Source organism: Furipterus horrens, unplaced genomic scaffold (assembly GCF_987537825.1).
Source record: "Furipterus horrens unplaced genomic scaffold, mFurHor1.1.pri manual_scaffold_1, whole genome shotgun sequence".
NCBI classification, from domain to species: domain Eukaryota; kingdom Metazoa; phylum Chordata; class Mammalia; order Chiroptera; family Furipteridae; genus Furipterus; species Furipterus horrens.
In genome coordinates this window covers 141,111,868-141,130,231 of record NW_028327171.1, presented here as the reverse complement: position 1 = coordinate 141,130,231, position 18,364 = coordinate 141,111,868, and the positions used below count along the sequence as shown (strand labels likewise).

At 34.9% G+C, this 18,364-nt stretch overlaps 1 protein-coding gene across 5 annotated transcripts in view; it reads left to right on the top strand.

Annotated features, from left to right (window-relative positions):
• Nucleotides 1-18,364, top strand: part of QTMAN (queuosine-tRNA mannosyltransferase) — a 337,069-nt gene that overhangs the window by 43,875 nt on the left and 274,830 nt on the right. Inside the window, exon 1 of one of the 5 annotated variants that reach the window (XM_090267334.1) lies at nt 8,404-8,434. The exons of the other annotated variants lie outside the window; for them this stretch is intronic. The gene's annotated coding sequence lies outside the window, so the exon portion shown is untranslated. Of the gene's footprint in view, nt 1-8,403; nt 8,435-18,364 lie in introns of those variants that run through there. 5 annotated transcript variants of the gene reach the window in all.

Below are 18,364 nucleotides of genomic sequence, written 5' to 3'. Positions count from 1 at the left end.
TAACTAGAATTTTATAATTATAACTAATATTTTATTTCATTTTAATATCAGTACATATTTTAAACATAACTCCTGGGTAGGTGATTTGAATGTCTTGTTTGATATCGAATATTGGTAACATATAATAACAAATAGTGATTTCTAACTTTATCTGGTCAAAACTATTAGTAATTCCCTCTCAAGCATATGGTACACACTTTAATGTTAAAATTCAAAAGAGAGTATTGCAGGAAAGGGTATGTGTTAATTCAGTGTTTGAGTCCCCCCTCCCTCATTTTTGATAATTTTAATTTCCTGTGCCCGACATTTTAATATTATCATTCTGTAGAATACTTTCACGAGTATTTCATATGTTTTCTGTGGCATCTCACACTGCTCACTTTTTATCTGTGGTACCATATGAGTTCCCCCTTTTCAGGTTTACGCTGCATATTTTAAGCTTCTGATAGTGTAAAGTTGATTGCAAGGTAAAGTGACATTTAGCTTCTTGAGCCAATCTCATTTTTAGCATGAGTATGTTTCTTTCCTCTCTGTCCTAAATATTCTCATATTTTCCATTGAAACAATCTTACTAACACCAAACAAAGAAATTCAGAGATTTGGCTACAGCAGCAATTGAAATGCATCAGAAAGTGGCTACTACAATACAATTTTATTAATGAATGATCTACATTGGTTCCAGCTGTGTCCATGTGATTAGGGCTTCACTAGGCAACAGTGGGTATTTCCCTACTGCTTTTATTTGATTTCCAAGAATGTGTCATCTGTTACATCAGCCCCTGCCAATATGCCCCTTGTAAAAGTATTTTGTGTTTTTTCCTTCCAAATTTCTGAAGCATAAGTTGAATACCCACACACATCCCTGCCGAAATATTGTTTTTAATGAATAGTGGCCTAGGTTTGTATGCCTGGTGTTGCATACCAAAATTTCAGAATATAAATGCAAATAAATGTTTATTGAATTTATCAGTAAGTTTTTGGAAGTGTAGTTGTCTGGTAATGCTAAAGATAGACTATTTGCACTTCTGCATTTTCATTTTAATATTTTATTACAGTGGTATAATGTGTTATAGAGGTGGACAAGCTTGCAGATTGAAATGGGGATCGTCCAGATTGTTCCCTTCCCTGGACCATATGGTATAGTTCTAAAAGCTTTTTGTATGCTGTCTGTTCAGTTTATTGTAAACTCAATCTTTAGTGCACCTAAAAAGATAACCACATAAAAATGGGCCTTAGAAAAAGGACTTTATATTATGTAAGGGCCTTAGAAATACTTGTTTTAAAGGAGATTACTGTAGATGAAATTGAAGTTGAAATATAAACAAAGGTGACTTGTCATTCTCTGAATATTCTTTTGAGTTCATATGGATTGTTGTAGACTGCCTTTGAATATTGGTTTTAAAAACGAAGAAATTTATGTTTTCTAACTATACTTATTATCCTTATTTATCCCATTCTGTCATTCTCATGAGTAAGAGAATGTAGCTTTTGTCTGATTTACAGAGAAGCTTCTACCTGTGAATAATGCCAAGAAATATGTAAACCCCAGGTTTTATGAGTGTATAAGATTATATTTATTTATTTTTACTGATTTCAGTGAGAATTTAGGGCTAAGGTTTTTAATAATTACACCGCTTTAGCCTCTAAACTTAGATTGTTGAAAATTTTCCAATTCTGTTCCCTCCCTGAGACCTATTATGGTTCTATAATTCTGTTTTAGGAAAATAAGAAAAGAAATTGCATATTCCATGTGCTGCTTCTCTTTAAAAGCTGAGCATAAGAGTAATTTCTTCTGACTCTCACTCCCCTTCTTTCCCAAGTAAGACACTGTTAGAGAGAGCATTAGACATTATCCATTGCTTTTTGGCACAAGAGATTTGAAGCTGAATTCTACCCAATGAAAAAAGGACAGCCTGTGAAGAACACACTTGGTGTGGGTCTCTTTGGGTCCATCTTGTTTGCAACTCTCTGTACTTCCTGAACTTGTATGTCTATTTCCTTTGCCAAATTTGGGAAGTTTTTCTTCATTACTTTTTCACATAAGTTTTCGATTTCTTGCTCTTCCTCTTCTCCTTCTGGTACCCCTATGATTCAGATTTTGGGCCATTTAAAGTTGTCCCAGAGGTTCCTAAGCCACTCCCCATTTTTTTCAATTCTTGTTTCCTCATTTTGTACTGGTTGACCTTTTTTTTTTTTTCTACCTTATGTTCCAAATCATTGATTTGGATGCTGGTTTCCTTTGCTTCACCTTTGGTTTTGTTTGGATTTTGCTTCGTTTCACTTAGCTTAGCTTTCACTTCTTCCCTTCTGTGGGAGGAAACATATCTATCAAGTTTGTGAGCATCTTTATCACCATCATTTTGAACTCTTCACCTGTTAGGTTGGCTATCTCATAGTCTGTTAGGTTCAGTATCTTCTCGTCACTTAGTTCTCCCACTGGAACCTTGATCCGTTCCCTCTTTTGGGTCATACTTTGTCTCCTCAACTTGACAGGCTCCTGTGTTTGCCTCTGTGTCTTAGGTAGAGATGTCACACCTGTTATGTTGTAGGGGGTGGAGCCTTATGTATTACTCCTGGGTGACCTGTTTCACCATGTTGTGGTGCTGTATGTGGGAGAGGGGTGTCAGAGGTATCAGTGCCACTTGTTCAGCACTTGCCCCTTTTCCAGCACTTCTGCTTCCCATATGGGACTTGTGCCCCTCTAGCTCTTGCCCTGGTCATGGTTCCCAGGGTGGGTGAGTTTGTGGATGTCCTAGGACTGTGGGGGCCCTTCAAACAAGTGGACTCTGCTGAGAGACAGGCAGTTTCTTCCTCTGCCCCAACCCCCACTGGTTTTTACAGTCAGAAGCAATGTGGCTCTTATTTTCCCTCGTGCTGGAACCGTGAGCTGTGCAGTCTGACCTGTGACTGGGAGTACTCCCCAGGTGTGCCTCCCTGCTTATTTTAAAGTTTTTCTTTGTTTTCTGCTGGCCTTCCACTGCTGCTGCCTCTGCTGCCACTGGCACCACACCAGTTCCTCTCCACCCTGGCTCTGCCCCTCCTACTGTCTGGATGAGTATTTCTTCTTTATATATTTGTTGGACTTCCATGCAGCTTGATTTTCTGGAACTTCTGGTTGTCTCTAGTTTTGAGGTAGTTGTATTCCTTCTTAGTTGTGGAGGGAGACACAGTATGTCTACCTACTCCTCCATCTTGGCCGGAAATCCAGAAATAAAAATCTTGTAATGACTATACAACAAATGAGTTTCCACAGAGGAATTGGAACATATTTATTAAAGTAATCTAGATTACTGAAAATTGTAGGATAATTGTGGGCATGCAAACTCAAAATTGTTTTCATTTCTTCTAGCTAGAAAGGACTAGATCATAGCCAAAACCAAAGAAAGAAGAGTCATACATAGTATAACTCAAATATCTTTTTATTTTTTCTATAGCTTTCTTTTAACGGTAAGAATGCTTATGTCTCTGGGTAGTAGGAAATCTTACTATGACTTAGGTGAGTAAGGGTTTTATGTTCTCATGTCAGAAGAAGTCTGGAGGCAGTTAGTTTACAGGTAACTGATGCCATCAGAGATCCAGGTAACATCTTCCTTTTCCACCATCCTCAGCATATAACTTTTGCTTCTTATTTCCCAGATAACTTTTATTTATTTATTTTTACTTATATAAATTTTGATTACTTTGAAGCAGGACAAAAAGTGAAGGGAGCTCAGAAACCTTCTCTTCATTGGGAGCTGTGTCTTTTTCTTTAGAAAGGGTTCTTGCTCATGGGGACATCTACCTACATCTCATTAAGTGTTGCATAATTTCTTCTGAAATGAGATGAAAATCATGTTAGCTTTTAAGCCTCTATTTTGGAGGAAGGCAAGAGGGAGAATTGGAATGAGTGAATTTGTGAAGGGCTGTGGACTAAATTTTATAGAATTTTGTTATTGTTAAGGTGGCATCAATGTGAAGATGTCAAAGTTGCTTTGGGTGGGAAATACTATTCAATTATGGTATATATAAGTTATTATATATCCAACAAATATTTTGTGTCCAATTCACCACTAGCATTATTGTATAAGCTCAAAATGACTTAGTACCAGTGCTTTTGTTAGAGCACATTATTCCATGAGTAAATAAAAAATAATTTATTTTTAACTATGTATAGACGGTTGTTTAAACAAGGATATTGTAGTACTCACACATTAAGATTACAGTTTTTTTAAGATAAGCAAACAGGCCATTTGATTCCTAGAGTAACAGTTTTATATTTTTTTCAGTACACACGCAAGTGGTACGTACAATAGAAAACATCTCTGAAAGAAGCCCTAAGAATTAATCTTTACATCTGCTTGTTTGCACTAAGCTGTCTTAGAAGAAAGCAGGGTACCTCTTTCAAAATCCGCAGAGGAAATGGGTCAGAGTGTAACTTGGTAGTGCCAATCAGTGCCTCCCAACTGCCCCAAGTCTAACTTAAATTCCTTTTGTTGTATTTCCATTCTTTTTGTGTTATTTTGACCTCAGAGGACAAAGCAAACAACTATCCACTATAACCCATACAACATCCCCTATATAGCACCATTTTAATAAATTCCTCCCTTTTCATTCATGATGGCAGAGTTGTTGGTACCTTAATTACTAAAACAACTTGTGCATGGATAGAACTTATCTCAGAGCAGGGAATGTATTCAATTATCTGGAACTCAAATTTTCTATTTGAGCAGTTTATAGTCACTGAAAATAAAGGAGGCACTTTTAACATTCAGAGCAGTCGTGGGAGAGAGTCTCTACATAATCATAATTTAGGCAAGAGAGCTTCCTAGATTTGGATTCAGAGTTGGGTACCGATAGCCAGTTCCTTCTGGCCCTTAAGCTGTTCTTCTGGTCGTACTTTAGGAAGTAATAATTTATAGGCCAACACTTTGCACTTAAAAATACTGCATGTAAAAGTTCAGCCTTTTCTCATTGTTTTCATCTTCGTGTTCTCCATGATAAGGATAGTATTTGGCACTTAGTAAATATTTTAAAAATTATTTTTAAAATGAATTTAGTATCCAGTGGTAGTGCTTGCTAATAAAGGTAGCTTTATGCTTTGCCTTTCCCCATTCCTGTTTAATTTTTTTTTTATGCTGCCCAATAAGCACTCATAGTTTATTTCTTGTTGTCTTTATCTTCTCATTGAATGATATCTGCAGTGATTTAGAAGTTATTGAATAGGTGAATGAAATAGTAATGCCTGGACAACTCACTTTTTGATGCTGCTATAATTTTCAACCCAGGAATATCTCATTTTCTTCCTCCTTTATAAGCTGAGGATTTAACTGTAGCCTGTTGATGAAAATTCAGGATATGTTAATTAAATGCCTTTTGTGTGTAAGGTACTTTGCTGGTTTTGAAGAGATATAAACATGAATTGTACACAAACTTTGCTGTCATAGAATTGAAATCTGGTTGGAATACATATATTATATATCTGTCGTATAGGGGGTTGTGGTCACTGCTGTAATCGAGGTAAAGGCCAAACTTGGTGTAGTATGGAGGAGGGAGTAATGACTTCAGATTGCTGACTGTGGGAGAGCACTTGCTGTGAGACTTCATGGATGAGATGGAACTTGAATGGAGTCTCGAACTATATGTAGGAATTTGACAGGTGGTAAATGTGAAAGGATACCAAGGAAGAAAAAGCAGCGCTAACTGCTGGAGGTGGGAATGTGTATGGACTGTTTGAAAAAATGGCAAGGAATTAATTGTGTGGAATAATGCTGTATCTGTGAGACTGAAAGGAATTTAGGCAAGAGCTTGGAACCAAATAGTGAAAGGCTTGTTTCTTGTTAAGTGCTGTATTTTTCGCTCCATAAGATGCACTTTTTTCCCCCAAAAACAGTTGGGGGGAAAGTCTGTGCATCCTATGGAGCAAATATTGCATCACATACTGTGATGTGTATTACCTGACCTGTCAGCGGTAGTGACAGCTGTTAGAAGAGGAAGCGGTGGGTCCATGCAAAACTCCTGGGGACGCTTAAATGTCCCTCTTTACTGCTGAATCTTGGGTGTCTGGTCAGTTGCTGTCCACCTCTGCCCATCACCCAGGACCTGGGGGAGTGCAGAGAGCCACCTAACACTCCCAGCTACAACCACTGACCTGTCGAATCAGCTGAGGCTGATAATGGATATGAGACACAGTGCCAATTGCCAATTGTCTTTGACACTGAGTGGGGTCTGTATCAGTAGAACTGTCTCCAATCACCAATCATTGTGTCTTAAGCTCTGCCAGTCACGAGAGGCAGATGGGTGGAGCTGGAGTAAGTTCTAGGCTGGCTACTGGCTCCTAGCTACTGGCTCCATTAGATGCTACCGCTGTCTCATCTACCTCCATACTGTTTCCAGTGCACACCAGATTTCTGTGTGAGGAGGCCAGCAGTAGCTGGGTGAGCAGCCATAAATGCTGAAGTTTGTAGTATCTAAAGGGAGTTATGGTGGGGTCACTATTCTAGTAGTAACACAGACATTGAGGGGATTAAGGAGTATCACTATCCATAACAGGCCCTGGGGGTAGTCCGCCAGAACCTGTAACTAGGATAGTGATACTCTCAGTGACTGTTACAACTAGTGATACCTCTTAACTCCCTCAATGCCTGTGATTAAAGGCCCCCATAAATTCTAAAACACTAGTGATGATGAGTTTTTGGGGTTCCTAGAAAACTAGAAGAGTACTTGAACCTTAAAGTCTCTCCTCATTTATTAATGACAGTGATGATAGTTCTTAATACTGCTGTTCACTTTATATGGTTGAAATATTATTGTTATATTTTATTAAATATTTTAGTACAGCATTTGGTTCAGAATATTTTTTTTCTTGTTTCCTCCTCTAAACATAGGTGCGTCTTATGGTCAGGTGAGTCTTATAGTGTGAAAAATACGATAATTCTGTCTTTCTTCTGCAGAGATAATCAGTTTTTTGAGTAAAGGACTGACACTAAGATATCTGTTAAGTTTCAGAGGAAGAATGGAAGACATTAAATGTAGTTGAGGTTGAAGAAGATAAAGAAGGCTGGGAGGCTGTAGGGCTTGGAAGGAAAGCCGCGGATACCAGAGGCCTGGGTGGGTCAGTTAAAAGGCCTCTGGGTTGTTATGTTCGGAGTTGCGCCACGGTGTCTTGGCTCCCGACAGACGGAATGGTGCATTTTGAGCCTTCTTTCCACCTACATCATTTTGGAAGACTAGAATATGCCTCCTTTCCCCACAGCTGGGAAATAAAGCATTTTAGCCTGAATTCTGGAAGAAAGCAAAAAGAGAAAATGGTTGATTGATTACTGAGTGAGTCAAGAGTCTTTGCACATTTCTTCAGCTCCCCTTTGTAGTTGGGATTTTGGCTTTCTGTCCTTTCTGGACTCTTGGTTCATCGTTCTGAAGTAGAACTCACTATTGGCCTCTCTTTGAGACCCAGGTTAAATGTTTTGCAATATTTATCACTCTGTATTGTAATTTTATCCAGGCCAGGAACTATATTTGTGTCATCTTAATATCACAAAACACTCAGCATAATTTTTAGAATGTAATCTTCAATAAATGTCTGTTGAATAAAGCAAGTTTTTTGTACTTTGCAGTCACACAGACTTCCCAGCTCTGCACATGCAAGGCGTACTTCATCTCAGGATCTTGCTGTGCCTGCTGCCTGGAAAGCTTCAGATCCAGATCTGTGTAGCCCCACCCTCTCTTTCTCTGGTGTTTGTGTAGATGTCCCCTCATCATCAGCTAGGTGTTCTCCGACAACCTATTTAGAATACTACCCTTCCCCAATCCCAGTTCTCAGCGACCCTTAGCCTTTATTACCCTTTTATTTTTCTTTATAGCACCTGCCATCATCTGATGTGCAATCACTCCATGATTGCCTTTTTACTCCAATTAGAAAGGCATTCCTATGATAACTTTTGTTCTGTTCCCTAATTTATCTGCAAGCACCAGGAAACATGATGGACACATAGTAGACAGAATAAATACTTACTAAATGAATGAATGGTTAAAAACCAGACTGAAGAGGATAATAAGCATTCACCTGCAAGCTTGTTTATAGGTTTATGCGAGCAATGGCATTGTTATAACTTTTATAATATTAATATCAAATTATTAATATTGCTTCCATAAAAATAACTTCTATTTTCTATAAATTGTGCTGTGAAATCTAATTATGGGTTAGTATTGTTTTAAAATATTTGAATGCCAAACATATCCAGTAAAAACCCCCCACTTTTATTATCCATGCCAGCTTAATTTTTAAGGCAGTGAAATGGAAGAGTGTTATTCCAGCAAGCAACTTATTTTCATTTGTGAGAATGGAATATTTTGAATATTCTAATTGATTTTTGAAGGTGATTTTTACCAAAAAATAATGCTTCTTTTCTGTACAGTGTATATTTGCTTTTAAAACAGACAGAAAATATTCAGAAAGGTAGGCGCTAATAACTTGCCTTGATAAATGTTTGGAGGAGGGTCTGTCAGTCGCAGTGTAAAAGGTGAATTGTGGGATATGGAAAAATTTAAAGACGACCTATTTTAAACATCATTTTATATGTATATTTAAAGTTTGCAAAGAGATTGTAGACTGTTTATCATGAGCTCAAGATTTTCTTTTATTGTGTTTTACTGCAAATTCACCTTGATATTTTTCCAGAAATCTTAAGTCTGTAATTTGACAGTAAAATATTGGTTATCAGTATTATTATATGGTTTATATGGCTTTTAGTGTCAGAAGAATTCCCTTTTGGAAACCTATAAAAACTTATATATTTTTTTCTCACCATAAACTTTATCTGTCACTTTTCTGTAAGGTCAGAGTAGTAATGTTGGAGGTGATCTGCTCTGGGACAGAGAGTTAACAAAGTGGTAATAAAGTTAAAAAATGCTACACAGTGCTATGTAAAGATTAGTATTTCTTTTTCATATTAACCTTGTGCAAATTTTAAAATATTATGTATCGATAGGTGTATTCTTAGTGTCCCTTTAAACACAGATGAAATGATATGCTTGTCTATAATTTTTGCATTTACATATTTCACATTTTTATTATTTTTTTGTGTTTTCTAGAGGTGAATTCTTAATTACTTGTATACTTTTAGTGTAGGTTGTTTTCTTGTTAGATATGTAAGTTAAGCTTATCAGCATAGATGATTTTAAAAATGAAATGGTTGCATTGGAAACAATTCCAGAACAATTGAGTTAGTTTTTATTATTAGAAAAAAAAAAAGCATGATGTTTAAATTGTAAAAAAGTACTAGAATCTGGAGGTTTCACTTAAAAATATTTTGCTATGAAGTTGAGTTGCCACTGGGTTAATATTGATTATCCATTCACCTATTGCATGTATATAAATACAGGAAAAATCTCAGAAGTTATGAGAGAAGATAGCCTTTTATAATTGCAAGACAGTGTTTCTAGTAGTTGAATATCCAATCAGTCCCCCCCTTTTTTTAACATGTGTAATACATATGGATGATTATGCAATAACCTTTTTCTGCTTCCTTAATATAGACACTTAGGAAATTAAGTGTGAAACTAGAAGTTCTTTTCAATTTTATTCACCTTAATTAAATATTTTTCTCTTATTTCAACAGCTATAACTAATTATTTAAGGCACAAATTAATTTTGAAATTGTACTTGAACTTTAAAACTTTAGTTTGCACTACGTGTGCCCATGTTTCTATTCAAAACTGTAAGTACCAGAGTAGTATTTTAGTTTCTAAAACCTTTGGTCAAAGTACAGCTCCAGATCTCTTATATATAAATAAAGGTCTTGATCTGTTTGCAATTATATAATAATTAAAGTACATTTTAAAAAATTAATTGAGTATTTTATTTTATGCTTTAGACAAGCTATTTACAAAACCAAATTATAGTGTTTGTGAATAGCTGTAACCCCATTAGTTTAACCCTTCCTGATAAGATTTTTAATAAATTTCTTTATAGAAATAGTAGTTAGAATAAATTGAAAACTACTTGCAAGCTCCTGGAGGGGAATAAGCCTTCATTAATTGGCTTATTTCAACTAATTTGGCCTCCTTCGCTAAAGTTAAGAAAATTTTATTGGTCTCTTAATTGCAAGTTGAAACATATTCAATGATGATAACTTGAAAAATAAAATGAAGACAAAGAGAAAAAGAAAATCACTAAAAATTCTGCCGTAAATGATCATGTATACTTGTGTGCATGTGGGCTCTCATATTTATATATTCATTTCATCGTATATTTTTATGTAGGCATTTTATGCATTTGTGCAATTATGAAGCATTTCCCATGCCAATAAATATTCTTCATTATGATTTTTATTATAATTATTTAATCATAAGAGATCATTTTTTTGGATATTTTTTATTTCAATTTTGGGCGAAGACATCAATAAAGATTCCAGGGTTAATTCTTAGAAGTGGTATTGTTGAATCAAAAGATATCATGGTTTTCAGGCTTTAGCATTGTAGATAGCAGCTTGTTTTCAGGATATGACAAGGGTCATTTTAATTCACAAAGTATTCTCTTCTACTTTGTAGATGGCTGAAATTTTATCACCTGTTGCTCCTGGGAGAAGTAACTGGTTGCAGTTAGCAGGCATTTTCTTTGAACAACGGGAAGGAACTTATTTTAAATTTAGTTCTTGCAAGTAAAGTTTCAAAATAACATGGGACAAGGGACAAGGGGAAAGATTAGGGGAAACAAAGTATTCCTTTACAATTCCACTATGATCAATTGAATAACTGTAATATAAAATCCAGGATTTTATGTACCTAGTTTTGGGAGTTTAAGTTATAATCTCCCTCTACAATGATTCAGGCTGTTTGTTAACTATGAGTGCTAATTAATCCAGTAGAGAGACTTAAGGTCCCAGATATGGTGCATATATATGCTAGATAGAGATGCAAGAGGGAGTTAACTCCTAAGCAACCTTACTCTGTTTGAACACACTGTTTGCAAAGTGTGAAATTACTTCCTGGAGAGATTATGAGGATACAAAGTGTGGTTTGGGGTAGTTTGCAAAGAATACCTTTTACTAGAGGGTCTCTGCTTCATTAGACAAAATATTTATACCTTTGGACAGTCTTCTTGAAAAAACAGGTTGATAAAGTGAGAATAGTGACAGACAAGGCTGCTAAATAGATTGAAGACATAGTGCTTGCTCCAACCAGGAAATTTTGAGCTTTTGCTACTTACCTTTCATCCAATGGAAACTTGTGTGTCAGATGATATGGGCAAGTCTGTGCTTCCTTTGCAGAAACTATGGAGAATAATAGATGTTATAGAAATTATACACTGTTGTCTTTATATGTCTTTTCTTTACTCAACAATTTTAATCCTAAATATCTACAGGATTTTAAAATCCCAATCTATTATTATCAGACTTACTCTTTTTCTTATAATAGTGGGTAGCTAATAATATGCCCCTCGTGATATTTAAAAATAGTGACACAGCTCTCATTACCACATCTATTAGCCCCAGATTTACTCAGCACCAGTCTAAACTGGGCTTCTAGGCTTTTAAAAATTTATCATTAACACACTCTAGATTCTATCCAGTTTTTCTAGTCTTGTTTCTAGATACAGTTTCTTAATCTGTAAGCAAATGTCTTAAGACCATTGACAAATCATAGCATTCTTAAAAAATATATGGCAATTAGGAAAAGACCTGCTGCAATAAATAAATAGGAGAAAATATACTTTTAACTAATTCTACTTCTAATAATTTGATATATTCATGTGGAACTTGGGAGATGAGAGAAGGGTCACTAAATATTTTAATTGATATACAGCTTTAAAACATGGTTTTATTGATTTGGATCCTAACAGATTCTAGTACTGCTCCTCCATCTCACACTTCCTTACATCATTTAAAAGGTTTGATACTGCAGGGTGACTTTCATTTATGTAAAATGAATATTAAAAATATTAAAGGTGTCTAACATTGGTACTAAGGATATCTATTTCTAGCTCTTTTAGTCCTGTATAGAAATTCCTCTTTTTTTCTCCCAAGTGTTTACTGATTTTTTTTTTTTTTTTTTTTTTTTGCTTCCTGAGCTCTAGGATTTTGCATTTCATTTAAGTGAATTTCCCCTTACTGATAAATAGATTGAGTTGTGAGATTATGTCCTTTTCATTCTTCACTGGAAGTGAATAAATCCAGAACTTTATACTTGGTGACATTTTAACTCATCAAGGGAATGCCACCCATGTTTGCTTGGGTTGCTGTACTTCAAATAGGACTGTTTGTGTTAGAGTAACCTTGCTATTTCTGTTTCAGAATTAACTGAAAATGTGATATGTGCTTCCTGCTTGGAGAGGGAAACTTTTTGACAATTTTTTATTTAGTTAATATGGATTAAGTTCTTAAAAGATGTTAGTGAGACTCACTAGTGCCAGGATATTTAAGAACATTAGTCATTTTATTTTAAATTTATTTGATGTGTATATTTATAATTACCTTGCACAAACCAAGTCAGAGTTAAATTTTGACATAGAAGCCAGATTAATGCTTCTATGCACAGAAGCAAGATTAATGCTGCTGTCTAATAAAAAATGCCAGCCTAATGATTAAAACAGTTGAATTCTTCCAGGTCACAGACTTGACTGTCCTTGTGTTAAATATTCTTGTAAAGTCCAGTCAGTCAGAGAAAATAGTTGCCCATGGCGTAAAACATGGCTTCTAAACCCCTCAGCAGGGCTGTTGGCAGGACATTTTCCTTAGGATGAGTTTTGACATTTTAGATGCAATAAGATGCAACCTGTTATATTTAGATGTGATAAAATGGGTGCATCTAGTCTGTGAGAGTAGATAGTAATTAATGGTAGTAAGGCATGATTATGTGTGGTTGATAATAATATAGATCTTGTATGAATTAGGAAAAAATTACCAATGCCATTGCTAAGGGGTTTTATGATTTATTGTCTCAACTCATATTTGTTGAACACTTCCTGTTTGTTAAGGGTTGGGAATATAGAGGTAAGCAAGCAGACCTGGTCACTGTCCTCATGGAACTTAATACACAATGGAGAATACAGATGTTATGTAGTCACTCATATAAATATAGCCTACAAGTGATAAGTAAAAAGAAGTACTACAGAACGTTATATCAAGTGGACTTGGACTTTATTTGATGGTGACTATATTAAATTATGATATATACTTAATGTAGCTAAATAGCTGTCCTCCTGTCCTAGACCAAACTTTTCTTGTCATATGAACCTTGGATATTGTCCTTCTTCCATCTTAGTCCTTAAGGCCTATTATCCTATCAAAACCAGGTCAGTTTAGAGCTGGAGTAGGGCATGAAGGATAAGGGTTCTGAAGTGAGCAGAGAGATAATTATGCAGGATTCTGGAATGAATCACAAAGATTAGAACAAAAGTTTTGATTTTTACCACCCTAACTACATGGCATTCAGTTTTGTGTGACTTATACTACTGATGTTCTAGATTCACAAACTATTGGGAATTATTATTAAATATAATATGTAATAAATATATCATCTTAAAATAACATTCACATATCATTTGCTTATACATATGTGCTATAATATATGTCATTTACATAATAATGCTTATTAAACATTGATATTTAATCCCCAAACTTCAAAGACTAGAAAATGGAGGCACTTTTTACTTATGTTGTATCGCATGCCTGCAATGAAGTATAATGGGAAGACATATGAACAAGGGGTCAGAAGACCCTTGCTCTCACTTATTTTGTGATGCCGATATTCTCCGTTTCTTCTTCTATAAAAGAAAGGTGATTGAACAACCATGGCAGCATTCCTCCCACCTGTGAGTCTGTGAAACACTCAGGCTTCTCTACTTGGGTTTCTGTGTCCAAATGTGTTGGGTCGCTCAGTTTTCTCCCACTGAGCTAATTTGCAGCCCCTTTCAAAAAGATGGAAGCCTTGGAGAAATGCTGTCTCAAGAAAGCAAATACATTATGCATCATGTCAAACTTTTGTAAAATTAATAATTGTTGTCAGAAAGTATTTGAAAGTGTCTTTTCCTTCCTTGTTAAATAAAAGCCTAATTACTAAGGGTGGAGTGGGATCTCCAGATAGATGGTGAGGGAACTGGCTTCTCATTCTACTTCACTCTGGTATTAAACTCCAGTGATGACAGATCAAACAAATTAAAAAACTGCAGATGATTTTCAAAATTCATGGATCTCACAGATATCAAACTTGCTTTGGCCTAGAATTGAATTGCTTATGGTCTTTCAATTCTTTAATCGTTGTTACTTCTGTTCTATAGGTTCATTAGGATAAATACTTCTACATAAAAATTTATTTCTAAAAAACTGATTTCTATGAACAATAAGAAGAAGAATCATTATTTGAAAGGGAACACAAGGAGGGACCCAAAGAAAACCCAGAATTATTTTCTGGCGGGTGGGCCCGTTCTAGTACAGTACAGGCTTTCCCCACTAGGTGAGTGTTCCAGGAACCCATCTGTATCAGTGCATCAGCTGATGGTGTTGTGAGAGGCTGTGTTCAGCTTCAGTGAATTTTTTTGAAAACTCTTTCAGCATGTTTGCCCATTTCATGATGGGTGATTTACAAGCCCACCTGCCCACACGTCTCTGAGTATTCAGCAGTTTTTGACCAAAAATGACATGACTCCTGGGTCCCACCCTCCTATTCACCTGGTCTCTCCCCAAGCAACTTTTTTTTTGTTTGTTTGTTTCCCAGATGAAAAAAGTCCTCAAAGGGAAACATTTTGCCAATTTGCAAGGTGAAACAAAAAATGGCAGAAGCACTAAAAGGCATCAAAATCAACAAGTTCAAAAACTGTTTTGAGCAGTGGATAAAACATCTTGATAGGTATATTGCATCAGGTAGAGACTACTTTGAACGTTACTGAAGTTTAAACATGTAAGGATAAATACACAATTTTTTATAAATTCAGTTTTTTGGGGGGTACCTGCTCCTAAAATAAAAATATATTTGCATATGCTGGCTGCTGATTTAGTTTAGACTTAAGGGACAATGGGAAATCATTAGAAGCAAGGATAGTGCTGAAAACTTAATGATATTCACTATATGCCAGATCATGGAATAGCCCCCAGGAAAATAATGTCATGGTCCCTATCCTCCAGATAGTTGCAGTCTCATAGGAAATGGAAAGACATGGAAATAGAGTGAAGCAAGTGTAATGATACTATTATACGAAATAGAAAGGAAGTTGTTCTTAAGAAAAGTTCAAGGAGAGGCTTCATAGAATTGATGATTCATGAGCATAATTTTTAAGAAAAGTTCATTAGGTGAACGCAAAGAGAAGGCTAACGAAAAGAGATAAAGGTGTGAAGTCATAGAAGTGCAACACAGTCACATGAGAGTGAGTGCTTGGTATTGCTACAGTGAAGAGTCAGCGGAAGTGAGGGAAGAGGGCTTGAAGTGGGAGAAAGGAAGGAAGGGGCCGGAAAATGAAGGTGTGAACTGCATCATGTCGGGATTTTATCTTTATGTGACAGGAGAGACATGGAAGATCTTTGAGCATGCCTCTTTAAGATCGGATTTGCATTTTGGAAGGTTATTTGTGATTGGTTTCTGGTGAGTGGTGCAATGGGAACCAGATTGTAGGGTGGTGTGGAGATGTAGTTAAAAGGGTAATACAATTAGGGCAGTTCAAATGAGTGAATGGGATGATTTTCCAGTGTAAAATTTTTATGGATTCATACATATACTGCCACATTTTAAAATGTCAGCAAATTGAAAATATTTCTAGTATTCAGTAAACTAATTATTGGTACTTTTATAGTTTGAAGTTCTTTATGAAATTAATAGCAATGGAAAATTGAAAGAAGGTTAGTATTTTATTTGTCATGAAATTAAACCAGTAAACTTCTCACAAAAAATTATAGTTATAATTTTGCTATTTAATGTGGAATGTAACTTTACAAAAATGTAAGGTAATGAATTGTAATAAGTACACATCTAGTTATTTCTGGAAATTATGCATATTTGAAAACAAGTGAATGATGTCAGTGCAGGCACATCAAATTATTTCTTGAATTTACATTTGTTACTGACAGTCATGACCAAGACTTTGTATTAATTCAAGTCATGGAATAAGTGATATTTTTAAGCAGAAAGTTAAATTCCAAATTGAGAAAGAATGAAAATATTGGTAATCAGATTGTAATTTTGAAAACATGTATTAAAAAATCATTGCAAAACATATAATTAGAAAAGTACATTTTAAAATAGTTTTAAATTGTCTCACAAAGAATATGGCTGTAAGTCTTCTTACTAAATCTTATATAAATCCTCAGTTCTTAGTTACCACAACAGGAAACAAATGTAAAGAGTTGAAGAAATTTGAACATCCATAGCATTGTGGGGGGATAAAATATTAGAGAGCTACATCTTTTTCATTATGAACTCAATTTTTTAATGTTGCTATTTAAGTACATATAGTAGTAAACAGGTTCTCATAAATATGAGGTTGTATGTCTTATAATGAAATAATGGTTAGTTTCCTTGATACATTTTCTTCAATTCAAGCTAGTGCTCAGGAATCGGATTCATTCCTTACTATCAGCCACACTTCCTTTAATTATGGAGAGTATTATCAGTGCCTATAGTTTTGGATTGCAAGGTTATTACTCTGCATTTGAAGCCAGATTCTATTTCAGTTTTCAGAGATTACATCGAGGTTTTAGGGGTTAGGATGAATTTGCCATGCCTTATTTTTAGAAGTTTTTTAAAAATAACTTTTTTGTAGGATTTATTTTTGTCTCCCCCCCCCCCCATACAATAATTAAATGTAGTAAAATACTTTGAGGAAATTTATTTTATTTTTAGCAAAATATATTTTTACTATATATTCACCCCTTCATAGGTTCTGTTAGGGGAGTCAATGGTGACATACTTCAAAACAGAAGTCTTTTCATGCTTATTTTTTACTATTTAATGAGATTTCAGGTGTATTTTAACAACTGGGGTTTCCCTGATGAATCATTAAAGTAAATGAGTGGGCTGGAAGGTAACACTAACTTTTCTCAGTACTGCCCTATTTTATTCTGCTGGGTTATTGGTTGCTTTTTAAATAGAACCTGGTGTGTTGGAGTTGGTGGGTGGAGGTGCAGAAGGGAAGGGGTCAGTAAGAAAATACCAGGTAAACCTCTGGTGACCTATTGGGAAATCCTACTCAAGCTTTACTTTCCCCAACTTAAAGCATTTGGTGTTTAAGCTCTGTTTTTTACTCTGCAAGCTTAACTTTCCAAATATCATATATAGGCAAATAGAAAATATATTTTTAGCCATTGATAGACATGTAAGGTATCAAGCCATGTATTCATTAACCTGTGGAATCAATTTCTCATGTGTGTGGGATTAAAACTGCTAAAACCATCATCACTGAAACTATATCTTCCTACAACTAATAGCAGTAAGGTGTCTGTGGAATATATTAATACAATAATTCCTCTGATTTAAAATTTCTACTTAGTATCTGGTTGGAAAATTATTTAAATATTATAGTTCACTGAATTGACATCATATATCAGAGTTAATTGCAGGTTTCTAATGTGATTTAGGATCAGTTTTTAGAAGTCCACATGTTTTATTTATACTTTAGCACATCTTTTTCAATAAATCAATGACATATTGCAATTTTCCTTTATCTATACTGTTAAAAAATATTCAACTATCACAGCAGTTGTAACTGGGAGTGGAGGTAGACAAAAAATGTAGTTCACCTTGAAAATGATCATGGCTCAGGGAATAAAGAAATTGGGTCAAGCTGAAAATAAATGCAGGTACAGTGACAAGAAGTCTTAATAAAAATTTAAAAATATTCATAGCATTTGTTTCAGGCCACTTTGTTCTCAGTAATCTTATCAATACATTATCAATTTTTAATTGAGATGATTTTAATGACACTTGTTCATTTTGGTCAAAATGTTTATATGAAATACTATTGTGACTTTTCACTTTCCATCCTCTTTTAATTATAAATACAAACTTTTTGGAAAGGTAGGTAATTCTTAGTTCATTTTGATCCCTGGTGATTTTAAATAGAATTTGAAGTTACTTAAAATTTCTATGTGCTAGCTATCACTTTGACTCACTTTATATTGCCAATTTAATGTTTAGCATTTAACCACGTATCATTAAATTATAGTATTGATAATGAATTAAACTTCCATAAAACTTTAATAGTGTAGTAGATTCTCATTCATTGGTATCACTGAAGAGTAAAATTTGGTGAAGAGATGATTATTTTTTAAACTTATGCTTACCTGTTTAAGCAGAGAAACTTAAAAGTTGATAAAATTTATCTGAGACATTTTATATGCTCTTTTAGAGAGCAAGAATGCATTGGCCATTTACTCTTAATGTCATAAAATACCATCATTGT